The sequence below is a fragment of the Cryptotermes secundus genome, unplaced genomic scaffold (assembly GCF_002891405.2).
Source record: "Cryptotermes secundus unplaced genomic scaffold, Csec_1.0 scaffold215, whole genome shotgun sequence".
NCBI lineage: Eukaryota > Metazoa > Arthropoda > Insecta > Blattodea > Kalotermitidae > Cryptotermes > Cryptotermes secundus.
The window spans coordinates 415,901-429,085 of record NW_019743150.1 but is presented as its reverse complement, the minus strand read 5'-3'; the positions used below and the strand labels follow the sequence as shown (position 1 = coordinate 429,085).

General features: G+C 41.7%; 1 protein-coding gene and 1 long non-coding RNA gene across 8 annotated transcripts in view; both read left to right on the top strand.

Moving 5' to 3' along the window:
• Positions 1-4,510, top strand: part of LOC117283039 — a 56,330-nt gene extending 51,820 nt beyond the window's left edge. Inside the window, exon 2 of the long non-coding RNA XR_004514038.1 lies at positions 3,810-4,510. This is a non-coding gene — a long non-coding RNA (uncharacterized LOC117283039). The remainder of the gene's footprint in view (positions 1-3,809) is intronic.
• Positions 1-13,185, top strand: part of LOC111873802 — a 291,936-nt gene that overhangs the window by 77,349 nt on the left and 201,402 nt on the right. The window lies entirely within an intron of this gene.

Sequence of the window (13,185 nt, the reverse complement as noted above, 5' to 3'; positions counted from 1 at the left end):
ATAACCGTATAAAAGTCAGTTAACTGGCCGACGTTAGAAGACAGTAAGGAGCTAAGTTATGAGCTTTAACGCACTAAACCAATTAATATTTTAGTCACATGGTCCAGAAATTCTTTACTTTTACGAAATTTTCATATTCGTATTAAAAAAAATCCCTTCCGTTTGACACCTATTCTAAGTTCGCTTAATCTTGCAGTTCACAAAATATTTATCTAAAAACNTCTATATTGATGTTTTATGAAGAAACATTTGTTTGCATTTCGCATGGCCCGTATGCCTACTGCTTACCCCTGTCAAGTCTCGTAAATTTTTTATTTAATTATAGTAATAATATTAGCTTAATAACTTGTGCTCTTTCCCAGGTGTAATTAGAATGATCAAGTCAAGGAGGATGAGGTGGGCAGGGAATACAGTACGAATGGGGGAGAAGGTGAATGCATATAGGATATTGATGGGAAAGCCAGAAGGAAGGAGACTACTGGGAAGACCAAGGCGTAGGTGGGTGGACAGTATTAAAATTGATCTTAGAGAAATAGAATGGGATAGTATGGATTGGATTGATCTCGCTCAGGTTAGGGATCAGTGGAGGGCTCTTGTGAACACGGCGATGAACCTTCAGGTTCCATAAAATGCTGGGAAATAATTGAGTCGCAGCAGAATTGGCGGCTCCTGAAGAAGGGCTCAGCTCCATGAGTAAGTAAGTAAGTAAGTAAGTATATAGTCACTCAGGCAAAGTGTCAGGTGAAGGTCAAGATGCAAAAGGATTAATATTGCTGACCTTAAGGAACCACTGGTCTGAGTAATTCTATATAGGTCACTGAGAACTGGTCTATATCTCTTTGAAAGTGCATTGATACACATGATCACCCATCATCACTAATTACATTTCACTTCCCATAGGAATATAAAGAAATCAGCTTTATATAAACACATCGTTTCAAATGGACTGCTAAGCAGGTCCGTTATGTAAAGCGGAATTTTAATACCAGCTGCTGGCCTTACAGAACCAAGGTAAAACAGGCATCGATTCCAACGTTATTGAAGGACCTACTTATTGTCACGTGTTTGGTGACTATAGACGGGGTTTTGGATTGGTAATTGGATTTATTGAACGCTTATAGAATCGTATAGAACTATAAGGTTTATTTTGGACTCTATCCATCGTCTGGTATATATAAGACAAAACGTTTCGGAGACTGGATCTGTCTCCGTCCTCAGGTGGATGGGGCAAGATAGACCTACTCAGTTGAGTAGTCCAGTGATTGAGACTAGCTCTTTCTAACTAGTCCTCGTGGGGGTACGTGGTAGCGTAGTTGGTTGAGGCACTATGCTACGAGCCGAAAGGTCGCGGATTCGAATCCCAATGAGGTGTTTTTTTTTCAATTTACCTAATCCTTCCAGCCGCACTATGGCTCTGGGGTCGACTCTAACAAATGAGTACCAGGAATCTTCCTGGGGGGTAAAAGGCGGCCGGCGCGTAAGGCTGACAACCTTACCGCCATCTGTGAGCCGATTGTCTAGAAGATGTGTGAGCCCTAACCTGTAACAACCCTATAGACCTTCACGGCCTGTTACGGGGATACCTCTACTTTTCTAGTCCTCGTAATATAGCCCCGACACGGACCGTATTGGAAACACCGCTTCGATTGTGGCATGTTCTCTCTTTTTCGGGGATAGAGCGTTTCCACAGAGCTGTTCCCTAGTGACGGCTGTTACTTGGCATTGGGTCTACATGTCACATTATTATCCACTTCCTTAAGCGTCACACAATGTTTATCATCTTGAAATCAGTCTGTAGGCCACACGTGTTATCTATTCTAAGTTACAGACACACTGTATTGGAGTAATGAAGGTTAATAATTAACTCAGTAACAAAATAATTAATTAACTGATGACTGACTAGCTGTAAATTGTCATTTCCATCTATAATAGGATTCGAATAAGATGGTGGGTGCGCAGATCAAGGATTTTAACGTGGTAACAGTTAAGTCAGTGAGAATCAGGTTTGGTTCCTTGTTCACGTTTTTATCGTGGTTATTTAATTTTAGTAACGTGTTTTAATGCGTTCTTGATAAAGGAAACCAAGAATTCAAGCATCAGATTTTCAACATACTCACTCATGGAGCTGAGCCCTTCTGGAGGAGCCGCAAATTCTGCAGCTACTCAAGAATTTCCCAGCATTTTATGGAACCCGAAGGTTCATTGCCATGTTCAAAAGAGCCCTCCACTGGTCCCTATCCTGAGCCAGATCAATCCGATCCTATCTCTCTAAGATCCATTTTAATATTGTCCACCCATCTACGCCTTGGTCTTCCCAGTGGTCTCTTTCCTTCTGGCTTTCCCACCAATATCCTACGAGTATATGTATTTCTCGTTTCCCCCATTCGTGCTACATGCCCTGTCCACCTCATCCTCCTTGACTTAATAATTTCAGACTGGTATTTCTCTGGATGTGACTCATCTTAGGTGCAGCAAGAGAGATTAATTATCTCGAATGTATATCTGTTTTGCAAAGTGCCAGGTCTAATAGGTGTAACCAGTAGTAAAAGAATAATTTACACAATTTTGAGGCTGTAGAATTTAATTTTATCTCCACGACATATGTAAATCCTGTTATGCACTACACTCTTAAGTTGCAGCGGGGAAAGTTATAACTTCTTAGGTTCTATATGAAGTTCTCTAAATGTCATTTAATTGACAGAGCGAAAGGTCGACTGGTATTGGTTTGTAAGGTCGCTACTTGCTCCACGCACAAACACACACACACACACATACTTGTATGTATTTATATATTTATAAATATACAGTCCCAAACACGTGACTACAAGTTATTCAAAAATAATCTGAACCACTCCATTTTTTTTCTCTTCCTTTTTCTGAAAGACATGTTTTCCGGTACTCCCACGCTTACTTCTACCTCAAGGTCGAGACATGCGACTTTTGACTTTTGACAAGTTTAGACGAAATGCGTCACGACGCGTACCGAGTGGAAGAAAAATATTTTTTCTTACTACCCATGAGAAGGTAAAGTTGTCCCTGTGCTTAATTAAGCTCCACGCTATGAAGACGTGTAGAGGAGTAGAGTTGTAGCTCCACCATTCTTGACCTCTGCACAAGGTGAATGCTGGACATATTTCTAAGTGAAAGAGATAAAAGCCTTGACAGAAATCGGTCACCTCCTTCCCCGCCTTACCGGGTCATGTGGGGGGTAGAGGTAAAGGTATCCCTGTAACAGGCTGTAGAGGCCCATTGGGTTAGACGATGAGGCTCCCACTTCTCTAGACAGTTGGCTTACAGATGGCGGTGAAGTCAGTCTCACGCGCCAGCCGGTCGCCCTTTTCCCCCAGGAAGATTTCTGGTACTCATTTCTGTTAGAGACCGAGTCGACTCCAGGGCCATAGTGCGGCTGGATGCATTAGGTCAATTGAAAAATCCAGTGACCTCGTCGGTAATGGAACCCACGACCTTGCGGATTGTAGCATAGTGCCTCAACCAACTATGCTACAGCTGCCCCCATGTAGAGGGAATTGAAGGGAAATTCCACACATTCTTAACATTAGCGAGGATGACCATTTTGAATAAACCTTAGTGACATGTTGGCACTAACTTCGGCGGCAAGCTGCGGTCGCTGTGTTGGTATAGTTCTCTTGCGGACTAAAACCACGGAGTTTGTTTTTGTTTGTTGTGTGACGTAAAGACCAACGACGATGTTGGAGTATGATGTACCCTGAAAGACGTAGACAGAGTTGAAATGTCGCAATTGAAGACGTCCAACACATGTTTATTGTCTCTTTCTTTCTTCTTTCCAGATTCGAGTCGCCATTCGACTCCGTGATAAACCGCAGTTTGACCAAAAAACTCCAGTTTTGCCGCCCTAGCTTCAGTACTGTCATCTTTGTGGGATATGATGGAAGGGGCAACGGCAGGATAACAAGTTCATAATTGCTGACTTCTCTGCGAAAGTGTTTGAACTATGAATTCTTTATTTGTTATCAATATTAAGCCACGTGATTCTACTTTGTTAAAACTTGTAGGAGGAGGAGGAGGAGAACAGGAAAAAAAAGAAAGAAAGAAGAGGAAGAGTGCGAGGACGAGGAGGAGAAGAAGAAGAAGAAGAATTTTCTCACGGGCATACGTGGTTGTTCACTACCGGGTTAAATCTCTGTAATAGACACAAACTTCTTCTTTACTGACGCTACAAATCTATACGGATTTTGACTCCCTCCATGCTTCCTTGAGATTTCGTAACAGTAATTTTTTACGAGGACGTTTCGGAGACTCCGTATCCATCACATGAGCCGCATGTGGTGGACACTGACACAGTTTCCGAAACATTTATCTTTAGTTTCCCCGTTGTGTTGATTTCAAATGGAAATACTTATACATCAGTTCTTTTAGTTTCTTGGGGTTGGGGTGAGACTGAATCCACTTGGTACGTCAGCCAATAATTGGTTTATTGTATTAGGCTCCGATAAGAGATGAGTATGGAGCATTTGTTGGAATGAGAATTGGCAGGGGAAATCAAAGTACTCGGAGTAAACATACCCCAGTGCCACTTTGTTCACCAACAAATCCCACATGATTTGACCTGGGATCGAACCCAGGCCGCAGGTGTGGGAAGCTGGTGATTAACGCTTGAGCTATGATACCATGAACATAGATATTTATCATTCGATATATTTTATCTGCTGCTACAAGGACACAGTGATAATCTGACAAGAACCTGCTGGGTCTGGGGATTGTTTGCCTTAAATTACCTGAATTGTTCAACTTGTGCCTTTCGGTTTTCCAAATTTTTGTCGTCACTTAAGCGTATTAAATTTTGTGAATATTTAAATTGACGGAACTATATTTCTAATGGTCGAACGTAGAGAACAGTCAACAAATAAATAGTAAATAAATGTTAGGTTAATTTTTTGCTTTTAAGCGCCACACTTTTACATACAACTTCTTAGTTCAATATATTTTGTTTTTGTTTAAAATTACTTCCGGGTTCTTCGTAAATTCGGGTTGGAAATTCATTTTACCATTTTGAACTTAGCTTGGCAGATTACATCCTTTGAGATACACTTATTTGAATTGAGTTAAATATAAATTCCAGTTTCATGATTTCATAATCTGTAATTGTTGAGATTATCGGAGTGAGTTCAGCATTGGACCTGAACGGTGTGGGCCACTTGCAAATAATGTACGAGTCGTACCAGTGGTTTGTCTATTTTGATTTGGTACCAGGATATTCTTGATTTCTGCAAAGAAATATTGGCACATAGTTACCGCAAGCCCGAAAACATAACTCATTTTTATAATTAGTAAATGATGTGTTTTCGCTTATATTTTGAGTGGTAAGTTTTATATTTTTATACATTGATTTTTTAGAAGAATATATTTTCAACAGTTCTGTGTAGTAAGTTATATTTTAGAACATTTCTGTGTTTATTTCAAATTATTTAAAAGACTGACTGTTAAATTTGGCTAAAATATTATAAATATTTATGGAAAAATATATGTAGGATAAATATTAAATAATTGGGTGAATATGCTTACTTGTCATAAGTTAATTTTAGATTGCCCTTGGTTTTAATACAGTCTACAACAGTCTTAGTTAGCAGTTTTACTTCAAAATAAAAATTTATAGTAATTTAGAACAATAAATATTTCTACGGTGGAAGATCAGGTAGTGCAAGGCTATCTTGAAATGTTTCGCACTATATTTGATATGTATAAAACCCAACAGGCACTATGCTACAACCCGGAAGGTCGTGGGATCGAATCCCGATGTGGTAATTGGATTTTTTAAATTTACCTGATCCTTCCAGCCGCACAATGACCCTGGGATCGACTCAGACTCTAACAGAAATGAGTACCAGGAATCTTCCTGAGGGGTAAAGGGCGGCCGGCGCGTAGGGCTGACCACCTTACCGCCATCTATGACCCGATTGTCTAGAAAATATGGGAACATCAACATCTCACAACCCTATGGGCCTCAGAGGCATATTACAGGGATACCTTTACATTTTACTTTACTTACGTAAATCATTATTGCACACAGGCCCATGAAGATTCAGACATGACATACACTGTCACGTTGTGATGTATAAGTGACCATGGACGGGGCTTTGGATTAGATATTGAATTTATTGACCACTTATACATTTACGACTCTTGACTACACTTTACAGACCGTTACAGAAGGTTAGTTAATTAACAAATCAAACTTACAGACCATTGTCACACACGTTAAGTATTCTACAACGCGCAGTGTCCTCACTAGTATTTTCCTAGTAGGGGCTCGTAACAACAGCTAATCCAGTGCTTCTGCGCTCAAGTCCTCTCCGAATGGCGGCTCCCTTCTAAAATAACTCAGTCAGAGTCATAGTCAGAGTCACTTTATGACTGACCGTTTACCGTCAATCACTTCGTCTAGGTTCCAAGCCCGTTAAGACTTACCGCCAATATTTTTTTAACTGAACACTTGCTGTTATAGTAATAACATAAAAACATCACTGGTACGGGGATGGGTCTGTTGCTGTTGGGCCTCACCAGCACAGTTATTCTCGGCTCCGAATCCCGCGGGACTCATGATCAACTTTTACTTTCCCATTCGGGACTCCCCTAAGATGGAGGGCACGGATCACTGTAGAAAACACGGTTTCTAACAGTACCTCCACTATTGCGTGTTGATTCATTGCTGTGGAGACGTGTTTTTAGCAACTGTTGCCTAGTAACGTGTCTTCTGCTACAATACTGTCCATCACACATAGAATAAATTTCAGTCATAATTCGTTATCTTTAGGTTGTGTACAAAAATCAGCTGAAATATTTACGTAAGGAAGTAAAAAATTATTCGCACTCCTGTTTTTCCAATTAAAACTCCAATCCAATCCAACCCCAAAGTAGGGATTGAACAAGTACGTCATTTTTCTACATCGTCTCTCTCCTTTTCGATGCACTTGGCCCAGCGGTCCCCAAGCTTGCGTATTCCATGCAAGAAGAAGGGTTTCGGTTGGCCGCGCAACCCTCTCCTTCCTTTTCGATGCACTTGGTGCAGCGGTCCCCAAGCTTGCGTATTCCATGCAAGAAGAAGGGTTTCTGGGCTGTAGGCAGGGTGTTCTAGCACCTCGAAACCTAAATGGTTAATGGTTTCAACGGTCTGGCCGGCCATGTGTGGGCGTGAATTGGTATGCAACAACAACACTTTCTTCGACAATATGCCTCGGCTTTTGGTGTGAATAACTGGCTTCAAAAATCACTGTATCTTGCATTTTGATCGTACACCCTTTTTCCAGATAGTCTTCCAGTATAGGCCCTTTTGAGTCCCAAAAAATGGTTAGGATCACCTTTCCCGCGGAAGATTGAGTCTTATTTTCCTTCTTCGTTGGCGATCCCGGGTGTTTCCACGCCATACTTGGCTTTTGAATTCTGGCTCATAGTGATGGACCCACCGATGAATTTCAGCCCCTGACACACCTTCCAACCGGAGAAATTTGATCACTGATCTTTGTTCCTCCTTGGTGCACACTGGCAGCGGAGCGGCCATGTTTGAACTGTCACAGCATCAAGGAAAATGACACGATCAAAGTGAAACTACGATCATGTGACCACAGTAGTACCAACTCTAAGCATGCATGCGCAGAAGGCAGTGTGACAGACCTAAAGATGTGTTATGGCGAAGGTGCGGATAATTTTTTACTTTTCCTCGCATATGGTGACAGCGGCGCGAAGCTGACCACTCACTTCCTTCTGTTGCTGAGGTTAAGAATTGTGGAGCTTTAACTTCACTCCCTCATGCTTCTTCATGGCGTGATAATTAATTAAACTTCGGGATCATTGTACCTAGGCTTTACCTTATAATGTTTCCTATCAGATTGGTGTCTCTAAATGTAATTAGAATGATCAAGTCAAGGAGGATGAGGTGGGCAGGGCATATAGCACAAATGGGGGAGAAGAGGAATGCATGGAGGATATTGGTGGGAATACCAGTAGGAGAGAGACCACTGGGAAGACCAAGGCGTGGTTGGGTGGACGATATTTAAATAGACCTTAGAGAGATAGGATGGTATGGTATGAATTGGATTGATCTTGCTCAGGATAGGGACCAGTGGAGGGCTCTTGTGAACACGGTAATGAACCTTTGGGTTCCATAAAAAGCTGGTAAAATCTTGAGTAGCTGCAGAATTGGCGGCTCCTCAAGAAGGGCTTAGCTCCCTTAGTAAGTAAGCAAGTAAGTAATCAGAAATTGGTGTTCTTTTTTTCAGCCATCCTTCAACTGCTGTTTCCACATCATCACCAGTTTTCAGCTTTAGGCTTTTACATTTCGTTTCAGCACTGGAAACAGATGAAAATTCGTCTAAGATACAGAAGCTTGTGATGCAGGAAAATAAGTGAAAGAGGGTGAAACAGCTAGGCAATTTTTCTAGAGACAGAGGACACAAGAATCTCATCCGAACGAATAGCAAATGTAGGAGACTCAACGGGAACAGTTCAGAAAGATAATTAAGTAGCAGGGCTTAGAAATGGTGTTCAGAACTAAGGGACGCTTAACTGAGAGCGGAAAGCCCCGGGTAATAATGAACTCGTGTGATAAAGGGAATTACTGCTTCCCAATTTCGTGAAAATTTCTTTATCGCTCAGTTCTGTAAAGGTAAAGGTAAAATTCTGTGTTAATTATTTAAGTATTGCGTCATTAAGGTGTATGGAGAAGTAAATATATAGAGCCACATTTTCTTGATTTAGGCACTAGCTGGAGGTGAGTGGTGAGCTTCATGCCCCTGCCGCTTTACCACCTGGGAAAGGCCTCTATTACCCATTGGATAGGAGACTGGGTGGACAGCAGAGACGGTCTAAAAGACGTACAGAAGAGAAAATTCTTAACCCTAACGGAACTCGAACTCTGACCCCTCTGTCGTCCGGCCCATAGCAAGTCACTATACCGACTACGGTATCCCGGATCCTGTCGCGCCATTAAACACAGACTTTAAACTTACTAGAAATTCCACCTAAAAATTTATAATCACAGTACTTCTTGTAGCCATTTGATATACAGAGTGATTCTAAATTATTGTCGAGGTTTCCGGAGGGATTTATGAATTGTCCTGTACGTGTGGAAATGGGTAGGTGGTGTATACCCCTGTCTACGTCATTTTAAGTCCCATTCTCAAGTTGCAAAATGACGTTATCTCTATCGAAGATTAAGTGAATCATTTCAAGATAATCCTTTGTTAATTTGGTTTGTGTCCATCCTTGAATAGAAATTATTCCGTGTTAAATCTCAAAGATTTGACACTGCGCTGTCTTGATTTATGTTTCTACATAATATCATCAATTTATCTGTCAGCATGATGTCTGTACCTCGTGTTATTTGAACTGTATCTATTACATGTGTAATTCTCGGAAATCTGAAATTATTTCTCACATAATTCTGTTTCCAATTCGTTTTTTATTGAATTTACAGGGTCAGTTCTTAACTTGATAATTTGATTTTGCTCATTTTATTAGACAGTGTATTTTATTTGTACCAGATATTCAGGAAGACATAATAAAACATGATTCATTTCGAATCTGTACAAAAATATTCAGTAAGAATGGATTCATTAACAAACATACCTTATATATAAGAAGCAGTTTTAATGAATAAATTATGCAAACCTTGTATGTATCGTTTCATTTCCTTTATACCACAAGTCTAAGGAATTCCGTAATTGGTTGCTGGTGATTGCAGTGTACGTGACGATGATCCTGAATGGTGAGTAGACAGTGATTTGGAATGATTCATCATTGAACTATTTCAAGGCAATATTCTTGGAATTGCCTGATTGGACCAAGGAAAATTTCGAAAAAAACATAGAATAATTAATAATGCGACCCAAATTCGAAGCTGAGAACTTCCGAACCGAAAGTAGAAACCTGTATTAACATGCGCAACAGCAGATCAGAGCACTAGGACACTCAGTCTTTTCGTCACATTTCGTCCTCGGGTTTATGTATAAGTATGTACATTATTTATGTACCTCAACTTGAAAGAGAGAGAGAGAGGTCTGGACGCGGAGTGCAGATGTAAAAATGTGCAAATAAGATCTAAAAGTTTGTGACTATGGTATATTAATGTATTTATTGTGTTTCTGGACAACATCCATCGTCCTGTTTTTATTTAAAAGACATAACATTTCGGAGTCAGGATTCTGTCTCCGTTTATGCCGTGCTTGGTTTACCCATTCTGTCTTGTGTTGGTACAGATATCCAGGGATAGGGACTAGCTCTATCGATTGGGACCAACTGAGTATATTCCACCTGAAGACGGAGACAGACTTCATTCTACGAATCGTTGTGGGTTGAAGACGGAGACGGTATCCAATCTCCGAAACGTTATGTATTGAAGACGGAGACAGAATCTAGTCTCCGAAATGTTGTGGGGTTTAAACAAAAGCAGGACGATGAATAATGTCCCGAAACACAATAGTTGTATGAAAATGTGCGGTGTCACATCAGAATGCAAGAGTAATGAAGGCCCTGCCTTTATTAAACTCCATTGGATGTGCAACTCACGCTCGGTTCTTCAACTTGGCGAGGGCCACGTGCCCTCCTAATCTGCATAAGAATTCTCTGCAGTAATATTGTGGTCTCCTGGGTTATGACATTGCGTATTCTGTGAGGTTTAGGAGCAGGATAATACCTCCAGCTCTATCCTGAGGTACCATACCAAGGGATATTGTAACCCAGAAGAACTCAGACTCATTTTTCACTTTAAGAGAAACCTCACATTTGTCGGTTTTCTACGGCCCCGTCAGTCGCTAGAATATACAGGATGAAATGACAGACATATAGATGAATGATTAATTCGGAAAGATTTGGAATCATAATTCCGTGTCAGTATCATAACCCAGAAGAACACAGTATGAAACTTCACCTCCGTAAAAACCTCAAATCCCATACAAGACTTAACCAGTAGATTCTTAAGAGTTCTGACGATGGTGCGTAACACTCAGCATTGTTTATTCTTTGGACTTTGTCCATCTTCTGGTATTCTAAAGACAGCCATTACAACATTTCGGAAACTGGATTTGTTTCCGTCCTCAGGTCAAGGGAAGACACCTACTCTATTGGGTCCATTAGAAAGAGATGACCGGTCACAGTAGTCGAGCGGTCTAAGGCATGTACTGTCTTCACTCGTTCAGAAGCCGGGATCGTGGCTTCGAATCCCACACAAGGCATGGATGTTTGGCATATGTATGTGATTATTCTGTTTGTGTTGTCCTTTGTTCAGGTATAGGCCTTGCGACGAGCTGATCACCCGTCCAAGGAGTCCTACCGTCTGTAAAATGTTCATGAAACTGAAAAGCAGAAGCCAGGGCTGATAGGGCTGTATAACCAGAGGAAAAAAGAAAGAGCTAACAAACGGACAAGGTCCGAAAACCCAGTAATTCTGAACGAAGACTTACCAGTCATACCGTGGTCTTCTACGTGTTATCCGCTATATGGTAATCAATGTTTCGGAGGAATATATTGTTCCCATCATGTTGTACCTTGAAAATTGAGGCACCATAGTACGAGTTTTATTGTAACTCCGAGGCCCACAAATATATATAATATATATATATATAAGGCGCACAAATATATATAATATATATATATATATATAAGTGGTAGAGTCATTAAGTACGTGGAATGTGGTTTTATCGCCTCATATTACAAGGGATTCACATACACTTACGCAGATCCACATCGGCCCTCAAAATAGTTGCCGTTGGCCGCTATGCAAGTCTGCCAACGTTGATATAGCTGCCGAAAACATTGCTGAAACATAATAGCAGTAAATTCCCCTACGACGCTTTGCGGCCATTCCACGAACTTACAGACTGGTAGTATACCGCCTTACTCTTGGAGCTGAGCCCTTCTTGATAAGCCGCCAATTATGCCGCTAATCAAGAATTTCCCAGCATTTCATGGAACCTGAAGGCTCATTACCATGTTCACAAGAGCCCTATACTGAACCAGATCAATTCATATCATCCCATCCTATCTCTCTAAGATCCACTTCAATATTGTCCTCCCACCTACACTTCGGCGTTCCTAGCGGTCTCTTTCCTTCTGGCTTTCCCGCCAATATCCTATATACATTCTCTTCTCCCCCATTCATGCTACACACCCTGCTCATCTCATCCTCTTTGACTTGACCATTCTAATTATACTTGGAGAAGAGTACAAGTTATGAAGCTCCTCATTATGCAGTTTTCTCCAACCTCCCGTCACTTCATCTCCCTTTGGTCCAAATATTCTCCTCAGCGCCCTGTTTATATACCGCCTTAAAAACTTAAAATTTCGTTGCATACTCAGTAGAACATTAGACTCAGATTTAATGCTCAGCCGGCGCCACACATTCCTGCAGCAGTCTGTGATAGTACAACGCACCAAGACGGTAGCCGGGACACCCTTTTGGGTTTAGGGACTAATTGAACCATCGATAGACCTTGCTTAGATTTCTTGTCGGATATGTCTTCACTTGAAATATTTAACGAAATGAATAGGAGGAACTGACAGAATTACTGGGTTTTTGCACTTTTCCATCGTCCGGAATTCTAGGTAATAGAGGACACGACGTTTCGGAAACTGGATTTGTTTCCGTCTTCAGGTGAGAAAGGAACCAGTGATTGAGATTAGCATTGAGATTGAGCATTTGTCCCTTTTCTGCTGGAAAGCGTAGGTGATAGGTTTGTGGTCTGTGAAGATGCTGAAGTGGCGCGCTTCCAGCATGTGGCGAAAGTGCTTTACGGCCTCGTAGATGGCCAGCAGCTCGCGGTCATACGCACTGTATTTTTGCTGGGCCGGGTTGAGTTTTCTTGAGAAGAATGCCAGGGGCTGCCAGGCGTTCTTGACGCGTTGCTGTAGCACGGCACCCATTGCGGACGTGGAGGCATCTGTGACGAGTGCAAGTGGCGCGGATGGATCGGGGTGAGCCAGTAGTGTGGCGCGTGACAAACTCGCCTTGCACTCTTCGAAGGCCCTGTGGAGCTCCGGTGTCCATGTGATGGGGTGGGAGCCCTTGATCTTGGGTCCGGAGAGGACGTCGTGCAGTGGTGCCTCGTGTGCTGCCGCGTGGGGCAGAAATCGCCTGTAGTAGTTCAGCATGCCAAGGAAACGGCGGAGCTGACTGGCGGTTTTGGGAGGTTGACATTCCTGGAGGTGAGTCAC